We start from the raw sequence: 20,506 nt of genomic DNA, 5'->3' as shown, positions 1-20,506 counted from the left end.
GTTAATCTCATCATAATACGGGTCTATTTTCCGGCTCACAGTTTGCTGACAGAGGAAATCATCATGCTGGGGAGAAACCAAGCGTTCACGCTTCAAATTACCGGTGACCCCAATGCGCGCGCATGCGCACGCACACACACACACACACATGCTTGACATGCACACATTAAAAAAAACAAGAGCGCGATTACAACACACACACCAACATAGAGAGATAGAGTAAATGAACAGATGTACAAAGAGCACATGCTGACACACACATACACAGTCTACGATGGACAGATGTCCGTTCCTGAAAACACTGCCACACATGCTTTTACTGTCTGCAGTAATTAATATGTGCCATATTCCAGAAATCACTGAGTGGACCATGTTCATAGAGATGGGATCCTTCAAATCACTTACAGGGGTCAGTTTTGCCTGCACATACTGTACCTTTACAGCCTAATAACAAAAGCAGTCTTCTCTACAAGCTGGAGCTGCAGACAGGCATAAGCGCCTACATGTGGACAAAAAATCTATTTGAAATCCAATGCAAACATTTCAAGTTGTATAATAATGACATCCAGAACAGAGAATGGAGTAATGGAATACATGTAATGGGATTTTGTAATCAGGATACAAAAAAAGGCACATTCTGGTACAGTTTGAGTATAATATAAAAAAGATGTTACTAGATTACAGATACATTCAGTAAAAAGGGATTACTGAGGTCTTTATTTGCATGTTTGATATTGAGGTAATCCAAAAGTGACAGAAAGTACTCAAATTTCAAAATCAGAATATATTGATACTTGGATTATGTAATTTACCACATTCATTAAGAAGTAACTGCGTCTGAATATGTTTTTAAAGTTACAATCTCAACCCTGAAACATTTGGAAGAATTAGTTTGTCTTCAGATGACGTTTACTTGTTTTCACAACCTCATTGCATGAACAACACGAACGCTCTCTAACAATGTCTAGTGTCAGTCAATGTTGTACATTTCACCTTGGTAACCAAGATGACCTGGTTAAATATATTTATTTTGTCATGATATTTATTATCTCTTACTTTTAGAAACTGAACACCAAAGGTTTGAGATATTACCCAGAAACACTGGAGATTTTTCTAATTAACACATTTACCAGACTCACAGTTGTAGCCTGAAGACAGCTCCTTTACAGGATCCACACTGAGGTCTCACCTGCTTTCAGTCTTGCCCCTGCACAACTTGAAAACAATCTGTGTCCTGATAAAACACAAAAACACATAGAAACATGCAGGCACACACACACACACACACACACACACACACACACACACACACACACACACACACACACACACACACACACACACTGTCCACCAGCAAGAGACGCCGTGTGAAGAGGGAATGTGGCTGAGGCAAATGCAGAGAAAGGCAGAGTGCTCTAAAAGTCACTTGCAATTTGGAGAGCTACTTAGTCAAGGTCATTATTGTACTGCGTCTGTGCATGTGTGCGTGCGTGTGTGTGTTCCTGCATACGTGAATATATCTGTGTGTCCACCGAGCAAATACAATAATGCAGCCATTTTCAGCTATACAGAGTGCAGTAAAACCATTAAGGGTCTGACAGAAGTGCTGACTGTAGATTACAGTGGCTCTAAATCTAAGCCTGGCATTATGAAGCCAGTGTGTTCCACAAAACTATCCGTCATTTCCAACACCTATGGATGGAGAGCTGCATACAGAAAGCAACATGTTGCATTACTTTTGCCAGACAACATTTCCAAATAGATTAATGCATGGTGTCACCACCCTGTGTTGATAATGGTGTGGTGGTCTGGTGCCAGTCAGAAGGTGACAGCTTTGATTTTGGCAGCAGCCAGAGCATCCAGTCCTGCGTAGGCGTCCTTCAGCTGACCTAAAATGAGCACACAGCACATATAGCTGCTCTCAGGCTGCATGACACATAGTGGTTGAAATGGAAAGGGAAAAAAAAGAGCAGACTACAAGGACCAGATACCGCACATAACCCACGTACAAAATAAAAACATGGTATAAACACAAAAAGTGACATAAAATACAACTAATTTTTAAAACTAAGAAACTGCTTAATGTCTAAAGCCTGTTTAATTTGTTCAGTAACTGTAATTTAGTTCACATCCTACAGATCTCTGTTCATGCTCATGGGTTGCAAGTAGAGGGTGGCATTTTCACACAGTTTCTATCCCAGTTCTAGAAAACACTCTGGGCCCCCCCCAAACCCCCCCCCCAAAAAAAGAGTAAAATCTAAGAAAGAAAAAGAAAAACCTGTCCTGTCTGTCCCAGTCCCAGAAGATTGGCTCCAGTTCATGAACACAGGGTTAAGCAAGCTTTTGCCTCAGGGGAGGGTTAACACCATTCTGCTTAGGACTTCGGTGATCGAATCTCAAAGTTTATTTTAACAATTTTTCATTTCAGAATACCATTTTCACACTGACTTTTGGCAAGCATTAATTTTCAGTTATGCATTCAAAGATAAAACAAACACACCAAAAGCAACAAGTGCCAGAATTTGATGTTTTTTTCCTGCCAACTGAAGAAAAGCATTTAACACAAGAGGGCAGCGGCTTCAACGGTATTAGCCAACTTGTTGTTTTGTGGTCATGTTTTCAACACACAAAAAAACCCCCAGAAAGGAACGGAACCAAATCTAAGAACAACCACTCAAATAAATGCATAATAGTGGCATAAAAAAGGAAAATGTTCATTGTCTGGGGATTTTACATCAGATGTATCAGACCTGGGGGACTATTTTAATCACTTAACTTAATGTTATTGTTCTCTCTAAAATACAGAAGAGTCAGATATTATACACTTGGAAGTGTAATTTTTGACCAGTGGGTGTTTATTATTATCATAATAATTACTTTCATTATCTTAATTGCCAACATTTTGTTTTACAAAACAACTTCTGTGGCCTCCCGAGCATCACTCCCACTGAAAATGTGTTGAATATATAATATCCCACCATGAACTGTGACTACATATGATGGATACACTCCTGCAACCATTTGCAACACAACAGAAGCTCCAGTTAATGTGTTTCTGCATTGCACTCCAGTATGATTAAATAATAACTCATGTGTTACAAAAACCACTCGAGCCGGGGGAATCCTGAGTGGGGACGAGAGCGGCTATGTGCAAATGGTTCGGAGGCGCAATCTATACATCACGCCTGGCGATCAAATGTTTGGGAGATGATTGATCTCAAGTTCACTCCAACAGCCACGCCGGGGGAAGAAAGGGAGGAACGAGAGCAGGACAGAAGATTGAGCGGAAAGAGAGAATGCAATTGGGGAAGAGAAAAGAGAGAGATAAGCAGCATGTGTGAGCCTCTAACCACCAGCTGACACTCTTCATCTGTTGTGTTGTGTCTGCGCGGCTGTTTCACCATCGGAGCACTGTGGGTTTGTCTGAATACATCAAAACAGCCAGAAAAACAGAGACTGAGAGACAGACGGAGGGAGAAAGACATTTTCTTAGAGAGACTCCGGCATCAGCTTTCTGTCTCACTTTCTCTTTCTTTCATTTTCTCTCCGTGCAATATCATTTCCCCACTCTGTGCTGCTTTTATCGCTCGACTCCTCCACCCCACCCTCCCGTTTTTCTCTCTCTGTCTCTCTCTCGGCGTCTCCTCTCAGATGCAGAGTTGGGAGTTGGGAGCAAAAGGCAGGAGACAGACAAGATAAAAGCTGTTTCCTGATTCTTCAGCTCTCAGCTTCTCTGCTGTCAGGCGAGAAGACAGCTAGTCAAGACAGAGAATTTCCTGCTAGATGTATCCCCGCACAGCTGCTGTCGCTAACAGGCAGACAGGCAGATAGAAAAGAGGCGGAGGGAGATGGAGAAGAGGATGGATGCAGAGACAGAGAGACTGGTAAGCAGATATATGGACAGGTAGAAAAGGAGGTGGACCTAATATGACCCTGCAGACCTTCACTTTGACCTCTTCGGTAAAATACAGATAAAAACCTATAATGAAATCTGTTCGGTGAAAATTGGTAGATAGACGACACTTTCCTCAAAGCGAATAAAGTCTAGCCAGTAGGCCCGTAACCACAGTGTTTCTGGGTTAACGGAACAAGGTCTGAGGTGGTGAACACCCAAAACCACACCAAGGTACCGCGCTGTTGCTAACTAGCTAACCAGTATTATATATAATGTATAATTGACCTGGATACGACAGCGTCACTTAGCCTTGCTTCCAGTTTTTCCCAGTGGCCACTTGTTGTACTGCAGTCCCCTGCGGAACAAGAAGCATTTTCTTCACAGAGAACTTTCATCAAAGAGACAGTTTCAAAACTGTTGACAGTATTGGACTGTTAAATTATGACCCTTTCAAATACAAGTTTTTGATCCATGGACTTGAAGTTTCCTCAAGTTGAAAAAAGCTATTTAAAACATCTGTGACGTCATCATATGGTGATGTTGGAGCGGGAACCTGTGTGCTAGGCCAGCAGGAGAAAATCTACTTAACATATTAAATGGACCGATTACCAGAAATTAAGCAGTATGGTTTAGGTGCAAGGACAGTAATTCTTGTTGGACTGATTGGATGACATCTTTGGGTTCACTGTCAGGTTCTATTGAAAATCTATGCTAATAACTCCTAGCCCTGTACTGGGAGTGGGTGTCATGGATATTCATTCAACTGTTATTTTAACTTGGAGTACAAAGCATTGACAAAAGGTCCTCAACAGCAAGAAATACAGACAGGAAGCTCAGATTAGAGGTGAAAAAAGGAAAACATAATAAGCCAAATTAGTAAAGTAATTAAAACCTTAAACATTTCATTTAAAACAGGTGGAACAACAGGCAGTTAAGTAAGATTAGATAAAAAAAATTCAAGTTGCTCAAAGGATATAAAAAAGTTAGCTTTAGATTGTTCTGCATGTTATTCCAGGTTACAGGTGCAAACATGATTAAAGTTTAATATATTTTAAAATTGTAGTTTATGTATTTCTTTGGGCATATATTATTAAAAAGATGCACAACATAACCTCTCTCTCTCTCTCTCTCTCTCTCTCTCTCTCTCTCTCTCTCTCTCTCTCTCTCACACACACACACACACACACACACACACACACACACACACACACTTCTCGATCTTCACTAATGAGGACCCTTGATAACATACAACATCCCTTTTCCCCAAACATTAACAACTGCAACTAAAATGAGAGCTCCAACTCTTAGCTTGAATTTAATTCTAACCCCAACCATGTTTTATTTTGAAAACAGTCCTTCAAATTTCTGAGGGCCAGTTAAAAAGTCCTCACAATGTGGAAACGTCTAGACCTGCAATGGGTCCTCACAAAGATAGCGATACATGCATAAACACACAGACACACACAGGTATTTACTGGACACCAGCGTGGTAGCTAACAGTAAGCTGGTAATGCATCCTGTAAGTGATTGAGAGTCTGTCTTTGTCTCGTCCTGTGTCTGTGATGCCTGGTGGTACACTGTACATACACATACACACCCACACACCCACACACACAGACCTATCCCTAACAGTATCTTTTGAAGCCCTGGCCTCGAGCTTGTTGTCTTGCAATTTGTTTGTTTTATCTGAGGGGAAAGTGTCTCCAATTCTCTGAGCAGATATACAGTAGATGAACGGGAAACATGAAATGTTCACAAGTGCGCAGAGCAGACTGGTGGTCTGATGAATGTCTGGCTGCAATGTCACAAACTTTACTTTCACATCAACAAATATCACCTGTAACAAAAGTGAGTGGTGCTTCGATTTAATGTGACTTACCCACAACAAAAATCTTGTGAAAACCATTTGACAGCAGGGGAATTTTAAGAATTGCCAGACTCTTTGCCTTTCCACTGGATTCAGGTTAACAACACCGACTCACCACTTTATGCTACTGCAAAGGTTCATGCCCTCAATCAAGCTGTGTGGACATTTTGGTGGCCTGTATGTGTGCTCATGCAGACAACACAGAATGAGTCATCTTTTAAAGTCCCCCACAAGTCAAAATGATGTTTTTTCTTCTTGTTAATGGAGTTGAGTGTTTGAGCTTCACTGTGTTGAATTATGTGTATGCACGCTAGAAGGCTGTTTTCACATTCGTCTGCAGAAAGTGTAAATTTTCTCTGTGCTCATTAAAAAGTCTGATTTTAAGAGGCGGGACTACAAGCTCATTTTGTGACATCACAACAGTGAAGTAGAAGAATTCTTGTGTCCAGGAGTTAAACATGTGAAATGACTAGCATCTGCATATTTTTATCTGCATATATTTACATCATATCATGTCACCTTTTCTTTTCAAAGTTTTACCTAGTCAGACAAATTTTACGCAAATTTTATGTATGCGTTGAAACCTGTGGAGGAGATGTTATCATATTATATTATTTTTATTGTATTATCTTATTTTATAAAATTGTGTTAATATACATTTCTTCATAATGATTTTATCAATTATATTTTTATAGACCATTATGGACATTATGAAAGGGGGGTGGTTGAATTATAGTCTAATGCCGTTTGTGTTGACTGTATTTCACTGTATTTCTGTTTATTATTGTTGGAATAAAGGAAAAAGTTAATACTTTGTTTAAAAAATATTTCTGATGTTGCATGTTCACATAGCTGTAAAAAAATCTTTATCTACTGTAAGTTCAGTAAATCTTCAGTTACAGAAGTTTGTTCCACAATCAACCTTCCCCAAGTGAGCCATTACGAGGCTTTAATTGTGAAACAGCTGTATGACTTAAAGCCACTGAGATGAACTAGTCCATGTTCAGAGAAATGTGTCTAGATGATAACATTTTTAAATAGCTCATCTATTTTAAAATATTGCATCAGAAGAATAGATGAATACACAAAGATACAACTGACTAAAGAGGCTGAGCGAACTGGCAGTATTGCATTTTAGATAAATCCTTCAGTGCTTGGTATGTCTTGCAGTCCCCTGTAGTTGCATGGAACAGAGGCAGAATGCAGCTGATGAAAATTCAACACGTGTTTCACATTTATTCACGGCGCATCCTTCACTGCTTCTCTCTTAGTGCTTACGTGAGCATGTATCCTAGCACTGCCACTCTAGTTAATGAGTACACACCTGAGTACACATATACGTGTACTCCCTCCGTCACACACAAACACCCAGTCTCACGCTTTTTGGTCGCAGATGCCACACAAGCACGCATCAGTCACACTGTTCAGTTCGATCTTACACGTTCCACTTTAATTATTCAATAACAGTTTCTCAGTTTGGTCATGTGTCGTGACATTGATGTTGTTCCTAAAGCACTGCCAAAAAGAAAAAAAAAAAAAGACAAGCCTGCTAAGTGATATATCTTGTTTCCTCACTCATCAAGCTTGTGCCGAGTCACTCAAATTCACATAACAGTGCTGCGCGCGCCTTTATCAGCAAATTTCCGAGCCTCGCAGGACAAACAAGACCTCACAAGTTGGTCACAGCATGATACATGTCTGAACATCTTCTCCCTGGCAATAATTTAAAAAGGGGCAGGCGCCACTTTGAATGATGCCAGATAGTCAAACCGACCGGTGTGAAACATATTTGTGCACGCCAGCTGTGGTGACAAAAGTCGGACTTACGTCGTGACATTACCTGCTGGGGCTCAGAATTACTGGACATGGTCGCACATCGGTCAACAGTCTGGCCTCTCTCGTCACGAGCAGAGTCCACGCAGTCATTTGTTGTCGTTTAAAATGCATTTTGACATTCACGTCTGCACTAGCTAACTGCAGCTGCATGACGCACACCCACTGTGCCTCGTAGCTGCCACTGTTGATTTTTGCTGCAAAACAGAGGCAGTTATTCCATCACTGCCCCGAACATCAGAGGCTGGTAGGGCCGACAGATGTCTCTCCACAACTTGCCTTATCCTTAACTCTCTATCAGACAGGACGGCCAGACGCGTCTCATGGGAGTACAACTTTCCCTTCTTTCATGACACAATTCACTTGACACCAGTGTTTTCTTTCTGGCACTGTCTGAGCTACAGAAACATACAGGAGGAGCTCTGTCCCATCAGACATTGTGGCCCTCTCTCTCTTTCTCTCAATGGGGCTGATATCGTTCTCTCGTTCTTTTTTCCCCACATCAACATCATTTTTGTCATCCCCTCTCTAGTGTCTGTCTTTTATATTGTGATCCTCTGACTGTGGACCGTCTCTGTTTCTACTCTCTGCCTTCGGGATGTAGGCCCTTGTTTTGTGTGTGTGTGTGTGTGTATCCCCTCCAACCCCATAGGGACTTGTATACGAGTCTGGCCCTCTCTGCCTGCCATTGTTATGCCAGCTTTGTGCCTTTGAGCAGCTGTGAGCATGTGTTCCTGCCCATGACTGTGTGTATGTCTATAATACGCCCGTGTGTGAATGTGTGTGCTATATGTGCGTTTGCATATCGCATGCATGTGCATGCTTATTGTGTGTGCGTGGGCCTTTTCTGCCAAGAGCCGGCTCCTCTCGGTGTCTGTCCATTGTGTCCAGTGTTGTGTTCAGTGGATCTGGGCATTTGGCTGCTATAGAGGACAATGCTGAACAGACAATAGTTGGACAATAGATGGGATGCTTTGAGGTGCATGGGGATGAGGCACCTAGCACGTACTTACAGTGGCAGGAGTTTGAGTGCTCATGTGAAATCTACTCCAAACCTTTCTAACATTCTCTGTTGTGTACAAGATGTAATGTCCTAATCGTGGCATGTAGTAATGCCTAATTAATTATGCAGAGTATTGCAGTGCTTAAAAAGCATCAGGTCCATGTCTGACTGGCAGCCAAGGCTGTAAGATGTGTGTGTGTGTGTGTGTGTGTGTGTGTGGTATTTAGCCATGTAGCCATCGTGCTACACACCCCCTCCCCCTCCAATGACCTCCTCCGTCCAGTAGAAGCCAACTGGCAGCTTGACATCCTGTATCTAAAATCTATTAGTCATTCTTTCTCCATCGCTCCATCCATCTCTGTCTCAATAAGCCATCAGTGGTTTTGGTTCTGATCCAAATCAATCCTGTTCTGACGCTGACCCGAATCATTCATCTCTCCCCGCTGTCTCTCTCTATCTTTCTGCCTCTCTAACAGTAGGAGTGTGTAGCCAGCTGCCAGCTAGCATCAGTCATGTTGTCAGGGTCTGGCTCTGGGGTTGCTTCTGGCTTTTAGGGCAACTTCTGCCACGAGTTTCTCTTCAAGCCCGTCCCTTAACAGCCTCGATGCACTCACAGCATTTAGCAGCGTTGGCCTTGTCACGTGGTTTTGGAGCTGAATTTAAGACAGTGGAAGAAAAAACCCGAAGACAGTTTCAATGAGTAGTGAGTAATTCTTTAGGAAGTGGTTCCAGTAAAAGAGTCTGTGAAGACAAAACGTCTTACTTATTCAGATGGATAATGAGAATTTTGTCAAATTGCAAGCTGCAGCTGAGTAAATATCTTTAGGTATGGTCTTGTATGTAGGATTTCTTTGTCTTTTATGTTTATTCTTTTCATAGGTCTTCAAGCTGTGTTATTTGTCCTGTTAATTATATTATAGAAGTTGGAACTCTCCTGTTTAAAGCAAATGTAAGTAGGAAGTGTAGATGTGAAGTGAAATGCAACAAGGCAGTAGGCGTGAGAATGATAAAATGTTTCCCTTGGTCATCTTCCAAACAAAACAAAATGTCATATTTCATATTTGCATAGCATCTGGCTGATAAGGACACGCGGTTAGTTAGAGTGTTGTTCCAATTTGTTGTTAATATTTTAAATGTGCAATGTGTAAGTATTTTAGTTGAAAACATAAAAACAACAACTAAACGAAAGCCAATGTGAAGAAATAGCAGTTTTAATGCTATGCATTGTATTAAAGAGATATCAAGGCTTACTTAAGTTAGCACCCTAACCAGCTAGCTCCATCTTGGTCCAAAGCTCCTGTGCTAGCAGTGTAAACACCAATACTCCCCTGGTCCCATTGAAAATGTCCACCAGAGTAAGAAGGAAAGCTCAATTTTCAGCTTGGTGCTAAGCTATTCTTAAAGGAAGATTGTTTTTCTGGATGTTTGGCATTGTCTCATTCAATACTGCTTAAAGGTGCAATATGTTATAAGCACTGCATTGCAGATATATCTAAATTAGCATACTAACCAGCTAGCCCTGGCCCCTGCCAGTCCCAATTTCTGTCCTAGCAGTGTCAAAACCACTACTCCTCTGGTGCTCCGAGCTCCCAGTCTGGACCACTAAATGCATGGCTAACTGAGCTAACTAGCTAATGGCAGCTACATATAGCAGCAGTTACAGTCTTACATATCTTACATATCATACCTTTAACAAAAAGTGTATTGCCTTGCGCTCAGAATGTTTAGATCACTCATGTTCCATTGATCATGTTACTTCTTAATCTTTTGCTACTCAAATGGTTGCTTTGGCTTCCTCGCTGAAGACAAACTCCTTTTTGCTGATGTGGCGGGTATGCTAATGCACAGCATGAACAGCTGTTTCAGGTCCGTGAAGGCGCAGACGCCGATATCTCGCTGAAAAGGCTGAGCTTCATCTTAGCGTCTGGCCCGTATATTATTTTGAGACGTTGGTGGTCTTTGAACACAACGTTCAATCGCGCAGGTTCATCGTACTGACCCGTGCATCACCGCTGTGTGTCTGGCGAACAGCTGTCGAACTCCTCAGATTCAGCGCCAGAGGAAGCAGCCTCTTCTCCGGCTTCTCAGGACAAATGATTAGCTAAAGTTACATCATGTCCTCCAAAGAGCTGAGTTATATAAAGCTCAAAGTAGATTGACTATAAAAGCAGATGCATTGCGTAGTTAGTATGTTCTTCAGACTCCTTTGCTGTACTTAATCTTACCCTTTTTTTATCTCCCCTCTCCTGCAAGCAAATGTCACTTACCTGCTGTCTACTCTCCAGGAACTCCAGAAGACTTCTTTTTTTTTTTTTTTAACAAAATTAAGAAAAGATTCACTACCACACACTCATGTCTTCTTTCTCCTTCCTTCCGCTCCTGTTTCTCTGAGATCAAACACAATCTATCTAGCCGACATGACAAGCAGTTAACAGCTCTTGCAGGCCTTCAAGATTAAAAAATGTAAAACTATTCTGCTTTTTTAGACGTATTTTCCACCAAACCCCACAGAGTCTCCTCCAGATTTAATTGGCCCTATAAATAAACCGTTCTGCTGCAAAAGTCGTTTAGAGGGAGAGAAATGGAAGGGAACACACACAGAGAGACAGAGAGGGAAGATGGTGAGATGCAGAGATAGAAAGAGAGACAGAGCAGACAGACAATGAGTGAGGGTGTGAATTACCACAGTAGATGAATGTAATTCTCTAAGTCTTGCCTGAACAGTGCTCAGACAACTGACTTGGGATGCAGACAGACAGTGATGGCTTCATCAGAGCAGCTGAGAGGAGGAGGGGGTGTGTTATGCATGAGAGAGAAGAGGATCTGTGTGTGCCTCGCAAGGAGATGGAGGTGACAGAGAAAAACAGATGCAGAGTGAGGAAAAGACCAACTTGCAGATAAAGAGAAGACGCGAGATGGGGAGGTAAAAACTAAAGAGAAATGCTTGTGTGCTGCGAGAAAATAAACATCTTACCTTACAGCGGACCTGCAGTTAATACCAACATCGGCAAAGTTTTCGATTGTTTGCATTTTGTTGTTGTTGACGAAGATGTTTATCAAAATGTGCGATCATTTCTAACACCTGCAGTAATACTCGTAATGGAGGTGCAACAGACTGCAAATCATAGGAAATCAAATCTCAATATAACCTGGTAACGCCTACCTTGACTCGACGCAAAAAAAACCCCTGAAATTGTTCCCTCAGGACTGCTTCTCTTCTACTTAGATATACTTGCCAAATGCCAAATGGACTGCAGTTATGAGGTGTTTTTGATCCAAAGTAGCACACAATTTTGCCTCTCATCCATCCATCCACACACCGATGGCAGCAAACTACCTTGCATTATCAAAAATCGGCAGGTTAAGGTGACAGATATTGCTGAGGTTAAACACTGCAATCCTTCAAAGTTTCTTTGCTCGCCACCCTCATCCCTTCCGAATGATTATGTCTCAGGAATACATGGGGAGAGCTGAAGTTGTCTCAGAGCTGCATAGTAACTCTGCTTTGTGCTGCTGAACTGGGACTACTAATTCAGAACAGGGACTCTGAGAGAGGAGACTGGAGATTTAATATTAATTTACGTTTTTTTAATTGTATTAGCATTCATTAACTTTATTTACTTTTATAAAACTTTGGGGAGCCATATTGTTTACTTTCTACGAAATGCTGCTGGGAGCTCTCCGTGTTTTCTAGGATAATGCTGAACATTTTTACTTTGCAGCACTTAATTAAACACATGCTGAAGGGTATTTAAACAAAGTGTTGTGTGCGTGTTCTAAATTTTGACACTGAGACTTCAATTTTTACTTCGAATATATATTAGTTCCAAATATCATTTGTCGTCTCCTAAAGGTTTTTTACAACCATAGATTATTATTGCAATTTACAACTACACAACAAGTAATTAATACATTGTACTACTACAATGTACTATCTACAGTACATCAGCACTTTCTACCCATTCATTTGCTAAATCTTTTGGAAAATAAACCTTCCAGGGGACCAGAATAAACATGCACAGAGTGATTGTGCCTCAGAAAATCACTGCCCCAAACCAAACCACTGGGGTCAACGTGGTATTCAGTTTTATACCAAATTATGTGGATGTTATGTCTGATGCAATACTTCATTTTCAGTGTTTTATCCCTGTTCCTTTCTCTTTCCATCTTGAGTTTGTTTATCATAGTTTTGAGTGTTTACCACGTTAACTGTGATGCACCTGCAACTCAGGCAGCACAAACTGTGAATCTCAGGTACAAAGGCATCCGTATGCAGACAACTCATTAAGTTGAACACCAATTAGAAGCTGAGTGTGAGCTGAGCTTTGACAGATATTTAAAAGTCAAGACTTTTTTTTTTCAACAGCAACATACGGCAAGTAAAAAAAAAATTAAAAAGGCTGTATAACTGCTGCTTGAATTGCTGATGCATCAGTCACATAAAAGGGATGATTGTGTAATGTTGCGAGAGGAATAGCCCCCAAATTAGGATGACATATGCCAGACATATGCCCGAAACGGTATGGAGGGAAAAGGGGTTACATCTGTTGAGGTCATGGTCAAGTTCAGTAAAATAGTTAATCCTTTGAATCCAATAATATGAGTGTATTTTTACGTATATATGAAGCTTACGGAGAACGGGCACAGCTGTGCCATTTGTGTGTGTTTGTGTGTGAGAGACAGAGTGCAATCATTGCTGTGCAGGGTGTTGACTCTACAGGGATGTGCAGTAACATGCCGTCTAATTAACAGTGTCCTCTCGGTGGTGAGGCTGGTTCCCACAGCCCCAACAGCCATGATTAAAAGAGACACTCTCAAAGGACGGGAAGCTCTTCCAATTCACTCCAGATACTTCCTGGAAGCCGTCCACACACAATCAACCATCTCATCTTGACCAGAACGGACGCTCTTTTAACTCCCCGCCTCACTCTGTGGCTGGGTCCTTCACAAGTAACGCACGCACTTTCCTCTGACTTTCTCGCTCATTCCCTTCATCTGTGTGCTGCTTTTCTCCCGGCTCCTTCTTTTTTCCACAAGCGCTCGTTCTCTTCCCTCCCCTCTCACTTCTCTCACCCCTTGCTGTCTGCCAAGGCTTCACATCAAAGCTGATGATTGGTTTCCTAACTGTTCAGCAGGCAGTATTTTATCCTGCTTTGTGTGAAGAGACAAAAATAATCAGCATGAATATGGAAAAAAACCTGCTTGTATGGTAATATCCAACCCACTAATATCCATATCAGTCAAACTAACTTGGCTTAATTTGACTTACATACAAACGGATGGCGACGCTTTATTCCAAAGTCCCCTTGGCTCAGAGTCACATTGTAAACACCGACTTTGACTTATGCGTATAAATATACAAACTTGTCAAGGTTGCTGGCTCAAATTGACTCATAGACAGAAAGCAACAATTTACTTCATTCCTTTTTCTTCTTCTTTTTTTTTTTTTTTAAATCTTGGCACCATCTCCACCTCCTGATGTAAAGTCTATTCACCTTGGTTTGACTCCTCTGTTCACCACCGCCACTCAAGGTTGCTGGCTAAGTGATTTGAGGCCGTTTTAACAAGTTTCTCCAGCAAGGTTTTCAACTTTAATTGAATTGCAAACTCGAAATAAATTAGTCTTTTGTCCTTGGGCTCAGGTTTTCCCAAAGTATCCTTATTTAGGGCATTATATCATGATAGCATGCTCACAGTACAGAAAATGCATCTCAAAGTTTGAACACAGCTAAATACTGACAGTTACAGGTCACAACAACTCATGTAAATATCACTTTAAAATATTGGCCTTAAGGGACAGTACGTATATCACGTCTAACCTTAGCTAGTAAGATAAGTTAGCAGTGCAGTTAGCGGTCCGGACTGGGAGCTTTGATCAACAGAGGAGTGTTAATGTTGTTTACTTAGCTAGCGAAGGACCTCTGGGAAGAGGAGGTTTTAAGACCCAGATCCAATGAGCCAGGTGGCTGATGCCGGCAAGAGAGGGGCCCCATAACATAATGTCAAACTTGTAATGGGATTATATCACATTCTGTCAATAATTTAAGTCACCTTTTTAATATTTTAAGCTAAAATTCTGATCATGATGTAAAATGGCACTGTTAGGTTCATCTGTCGTCCTTGTGAAATCTACATAGTCGTTACTTGTAAGAAAACTAATCTTGCTGGATAGCAAACTACTATCAAACACTGTGTCCGAACATCAAGTGAGATATCAGACAATCTCTGTCCACGCCAAATCCATTACATTGGCGAGTTTATCAAAATAACTTCCTATGTTAGTATCTTTATATCTGGATATTTAGATCTTTATTTGGCATAACCTAAAATATAGCCAAAAGTAAGCAGGTATTATTAGCAATGGTGTGTTTTTAGCTATAACCTCTCCAGTGATTTCCAGTCCAGCAAGCTTTTTTTTCCCTTTTTTGTTGTAAAAAGCGACAGCCTTGTGTAGATAATTCCTCATTTCAACCTTGTGAATCAAGCATAATTGGTCCATGTAGCACATTTCATGCAAGCAACAGGGCACCCAACTAAAGCTTAAAATGACCCGTCGCACTGCGCAGCACTGCATCGCGCAGACCCAGTCAGGACGACATAAAACACTGCAACGGAACAGATTTTGTCGCTGATATTCTCTCGTGTCACATGCAGTAAGGATACCGTGTAACATGCTGGCAAGTTCGCTCCATGCTAGCTTCTGAGAGTCAGAATAGCTGGCTCTCTGACTGACAGTTAGAAAGCAAGCTAGCTTTTCTTGTCTCTCTTTTTGTTAGTATTGTTATGTTATTTCATGTTACTGTTATGTGTTTATCTATTTAGCAAAATAGATATATGTGTTCAGATAGAACAAAAAACATATTGACACAGGCTGCTAGTTAGCTTGGTTGCTAACCAGATACAGTTTAATCAAAAGACATCTTTGTTGCATTGTCTCCTGTCTCAGCTGTTTGCAGACAATGCCTTTTGTTGTGGAGCATTTATGCTCTGGCTGCACAATGTTATATAAAGTAGATGGTGCCATAACGTCCTCTGTCTTGGACACAGATACACACATTGTAAAGACAAATGCAATAAAATAATACATAAAAAAGGCAGTCACAGGACAATGGACAGCACACATTTTTAACCACTGTAAAAGCAGGATGTTCACCTTGAGGCCTGCCCTGAATATCATTTTTGAATGTTGAAAAAAAAAAAAACGAAACAGCAAATCACATGTACATATTTTAACATTCATGAAAATAGTGCATGATCTTAAAGCATGAACAATATGGTCTGCGAAACGTCTCACAAACAGTGCTCAGTAATAGCACCTGCTGTGGTGGTGAAATAAAGCAGCAACACGGCTGCTGACACTTCAAATCTGCCACCTGCAGTTTGTCATACAAACCTCAGATTAGCAGCTACAAATGACACATTTCAGTAAATTGCTTCCAGTGTGTTTTGGCTTTAACTTCAATCAAAGTCTGCTACGAACCCCCGGCCTCACTGGTAAGCTGTACTCTGGTTTCATCTGCTGTCTGGGAGCTTCACCTCTAGAAATAATAAGTTCTGAGTAAGCATATTTTTGATACCGCAGCATTAGGAGGAATCCCGATGGCTCAGTGGATTAAGTCTTGTGACATGATCTGAATCCTCACAATCTTTGTCACATTGTTCTCTTTCCTGTTGCGTGGTGAGGTGAATGAAGCAGAAATGCTTTTTTTTATGAGGCAGAAAATAGAGTAGGAGGGCTGTAACAGACTGAGGGAGAAAAGGAAGGGGGGGTGAAAAGACATATTCCTCCTCTCAAAGATTGATAAAAGAGAGATATTTCTGTAACTCCAGGCTAATTCAATGAGTAGTTGCCAGATCTCGCTGGGGATTTACAGGCCAGGCTTCAAAACAATTAGCAGGAGAATGGAAGCCGTTTAAAAGACAAGGAGACGAGGAGATCTTAATACAGCTGTGGTATTTCCCAATGGAGGAGTCATTTTTACAGCCTCCTTACAGAGTCTCTCTCACACTCTAATACTGCTAGCCAATCTCCTCTGTCTCATTTCACACTGAAGACAATTTTCTGAGAGCTGCTGTAGGGAAATGAGAGCAGAGAGGAAGAGAGAGAAGGACAGCACTGCTGAGAGAGAGCAGGCAGAATATTTTTTTTAAAAAAAGAAAGAGAAAGAGATGATTGTGAGACGGTGTGAGGTCTGGGACAGCGTTAGTGAGAGGAAGAGGGGAAACTTTTACAGAGATATAAATGCAACTGGAGGGAAAAGAGACAAGGGGCGAGCTTAAACGCCAGAGACGACAAAAAGACACACCTCAAGTAAGAGATAAGGCTCAGCAGAAGGCAGGCTGTGGTTGTCTGGGGAGCTGGAAGATTGAACATCCCCTTCTCTTTATGAGCACTTCCTGCTTGCTGCCCCACCGTATGCCGAGGGCCAATCAGTGAGTCCATCTATCCGTGGGGGCCAATCAGTCGTGGCACAGAAGAACTAAGTCAGCACGTCCTTGTCCACAAAGGTAATCAAAGACACTGTTAAAGCTCTGCCACTGTGAACATGCTCTTAAAACAGGGCTATCCTCACTGTAGCACTCGCATTCAAGGCTGCTTTTAAGTAGTCTAGCCCCTTACATGTGGCTAACTGTAGCTAACTGTTAGCCCACTTATTGTACTCCATTATCACTTTGGCTTTAACCCTGGGGGCTACTGCATTCATGTCGAAGTGATACCTTGTTTTTGTTTTTAGCAACAAAGAGTCCTAATAAACCCACTGTGAGCCACCAGCTGAGCACCAAAAGGCCAAAAGACAAAGTTAGCAACTAGCATTTAGCAGCAAAACAGCTCCATGTATACCATAAGAAGTTGCCAGCTCCCCACAGCATTGTATCACTGCTGGAGAAGAATGAGTCACTGTGACGTTGTGCCAACTGTCACTTCCAGGTAGACAGCTGGCGGATGATTTATAGTACAAATATCTTACATCTGCTGTACATTTTTAGCCATAAGTGCAATGTTTCAAGATATATAATGAAACACTTTTGTCCAAACTATCTGAGGTTTCTGCTGTGCTTGTTTTATGTACTGTGTTGCTTTGCTAGCATCATTGGTATCTACCAATTGGTGACATCTTGGATTAGCAGCTAGGGCTATCCATGGACCTATTACCGCTGGGCTCAGCCCTCGAGATGGAGCTACACTCATTCCTATGGAAGTTGCCTGGTGGTACATGAAGCCAGAAAATGCTTGACTTCCGGCCAGGGCTCTTCATTGTGCATGCACACTACAGAGTTCTGCCTACTGAGCTGGAACTTCCCGTTTAGCGCCCAGCTAACTTGAATGTCCAAATATTTCCAAATGTTATTGGAACAAATGGCTCAAATTATGACAGTGACACAAGCCCTTTCTTAATCCACTGTCAGACGCTTCTTTCCCCATGTTAGCTTCTGAGAAAAAGGATTTTTGGGCCACAGTGCATCACATGATGTTGTAATTACACGGTTTGGCCACTATGAAAACTGTCTTCAGAGCATGGCACTGCCCCTGGGGGCTTGGGTTACAGTCAAGTTGTCATTTCTGCGACCCTTGGAGCTTGTTAAGGTTCTTGCCATGAGCGACCACATGAGTGTTTGGTTAACTTTTCAGCATTGAGGTTGTTAGCTTGGATGTTATTGTTGTTTCTATTAACGCGGCAGGTAACACCCAGATAGCAGAAGGGAGTAGAAGGCTGCCTAATGGTAGAAGTCTACATCTGGTGAGTCAGACTATGTTGCTTTATATCTGTTGGACGCGCAAATAGGAAACTATTTGGTATTAATTCATCACTGCTTGGTACCAATTTGCTAAGAGCTACATTAGTGTACAGCTTAAATATTGAGCACTGCCTTACCCAGACTGAAAAATGCAGTCCAAACAACAGAAAGTCCTTGAGTAATACTACATTCACACTACATTGTATGCTACTTGTCTTTTTCACTGTGATGTATTACTCCTGTGAAGCATCTGTTTACAAGTAGCTTTTTTGAAGCTGTCTGAAAGTGACACAACCAGAAAAGATTTCCTACTGGCTTGATTTGATGCCAGCTGTGGGCCAAACAACCTAAAAATCCTCCAAGTGCTATCCATTACTGTAAAAGTGACAGGAACCTGTAGCAGCACTGTTAGAGCCTGGACAGTCAAAAGAAAACAGTAATATTTTCAGGATTTTTATACAACCCCCCCCCCAAAAAAAAAGATAAATCTGTGCAAGTTGAAAAATAAAACAAATCTAAACAGTTGCTTGCAGGACAGTATTGCTGCTGGCTACAGCTGTGTTCCAGAAAGGATTAGTGGGATCAATCAGAGACGATAATGACTTTTTTTTGGGGGGGGGGGGGCAATTTACACGTTAAGCAGGCCTCCAGGAAGGAGTCCTGTTTGACCTGAGCTCCAACGTTGTACAACTACAATTCTTGTCCAGGTGTGTTTTTTATAAATCAGATTAATACTGAATGTCAAATACTGAGAGAGGATTCTAAATGTGTTTGAATGTGTTAAACTATCAATGTTACTATTCATGCTACTTGGAGCGAGCAGATATTTCGCACATCCTACCTACAACATATAGACTTACACTTATACGCCACATACTGCGGCGCAGCAGCATGTCATCAGACTATGCCCACTCACACCTCCTCTTCTCAGTATGATAAATGGACTCCTCCCTGGGGAGTAAACAACAAAGTCATCCAACCTCAACCCCACCAGTCACTGTCACTTTCAGGAATAGAGAGTCACAGGTTACATGTAGCAGATATACAGTTATTAGACATGTAGACACATCGCAGTGAAAGCATAACAGCATCACAGTGGGAGGCGATGATGACCTGTGGGCTTCTTCTGTTCTGTAGGCTTCACTGAGAGGAAATAGATTTAAGTTTAAATGTCGCTTATTTGATTATGTTTTGAGGACTGAGCCCAGCACTGTCGAGTTTGTTTTCTGTGGAATAACAGTATGTTGCAGGAGGGTTGTTAGATGTTACCTTCCTGTACTTTTCTGCCTCAAAAATTACTTTGAAACATTTCTGTGATAATTGTTAAATTCAAACTATCCGTCATGGTTTGGGCGTTTGGGTGTTATGTTTCTTTTGTATTTTGTAGCTCTCTCGCAAGTGTCACGTTTTACTTCCCACTTATTGTCTTTGAGTTTCTCCTTTTCTAATTAGCACATTCGTTGCACCTGTGTCTTATTAGTCTTCGATTTCTGTTTCCCCACATCAGTCCTGTGTCTCCTGTGTTCCTCATATTCCTTATGTTCCTCGTGTTCTTGCTTGTGTTCCCAGTGCTTCTTTGGTCTTTGCTTTTTTCAGTTTTTTGTACTTTTTCAATTCTCGAAATCTGCAACGTCCCTGCAGTTTTTGACGCCTTTTTTTGCCGGCTTTTCGTTGACTGCTATTTGCACTAGCATTTTGGATTTTCTGATTTTGTGTTTAGACTTCAGCTTTGTTATTAAAGCTAGACTTTTGCTCTTATACCTGCCTGCCGCCTCGTGTCTTGCTGTTAGGTGACACTTATCTTATTTAATAAGCTCACACACATATGGTAACGGTGATAAGGGCGAATTTAATAATAGATTTAATGATCAGGAGACGCCATCCCAGTGTTTGCAACTGCCAATCAACAGCAAAAATCTTTCAAGATCTATTTAAGAAATAAACATTAGCTTTTACCTGTTGTGTGCTTTCTTTGTGACTTTGCGCTTTCTCTGTTGCCTTGCTAGAGTTAAGTTTTCAATAAAAAAAGCTCAGAAGCATCAACAGCAACAAAAAGTGTCTGTATCTTCTCAAATACTGGACTTGCGGCTTTCTGTTAACCTGAAGGGAATTGAAAACTTCTTAAAGCAAGAGTGCCGCAGTTTGTCAGACTTGTGACCACTTGTGAATT

The 20,506-nt window shown here is 41.4% G+C and overlaps 1 long non-coding RNA gene across 6 annotated transcripts in view; it reads right to left on the bottom strand.

Moving 5' to 3' along the window:
• LOC119005766 overlaps positions 1 to 20,506 on the bottom strand; it is a 175,962-nt gene that overhangs the window by 132,326 nt on the left and 23,130 nt on the right. The window contains exon 4 of one of the 6 annotated variants that reach the window (XR_005070575.1): positions 579 to 1,889. The exons of the other annotated variants lie outside the window; for them this stretch is intronic. This is a non-coding gene — a long non-coding RNA (uncharacterized LOC119005766). Of the gene's footprint in view, positions 1 to 578; positions 1,890 to 20,506 lie in introns of those variants that run through there. 6 annotated transcript variants of the gene reach the window in all.

Source organism: Acanthopagrus latus, chromosome 17 (assembly GCF_904848185.1).
Source record: "Acanthopagrus latus isolate v.2019 chromosome 17, fAcaLat1.1, whole genome shotgun sequence".
In the NCBI taxonomy this organism is placed as follows: domain Eukaryota; kingdom Metazoa; phylum Chordata; class Actinopteri; order Spariformes; family Sparidae; genus Acanthopagrus; species Acanthopagrus latus.
This window is presented reverse-complemented; position numbering and strand designations above follow the sequence as displayed.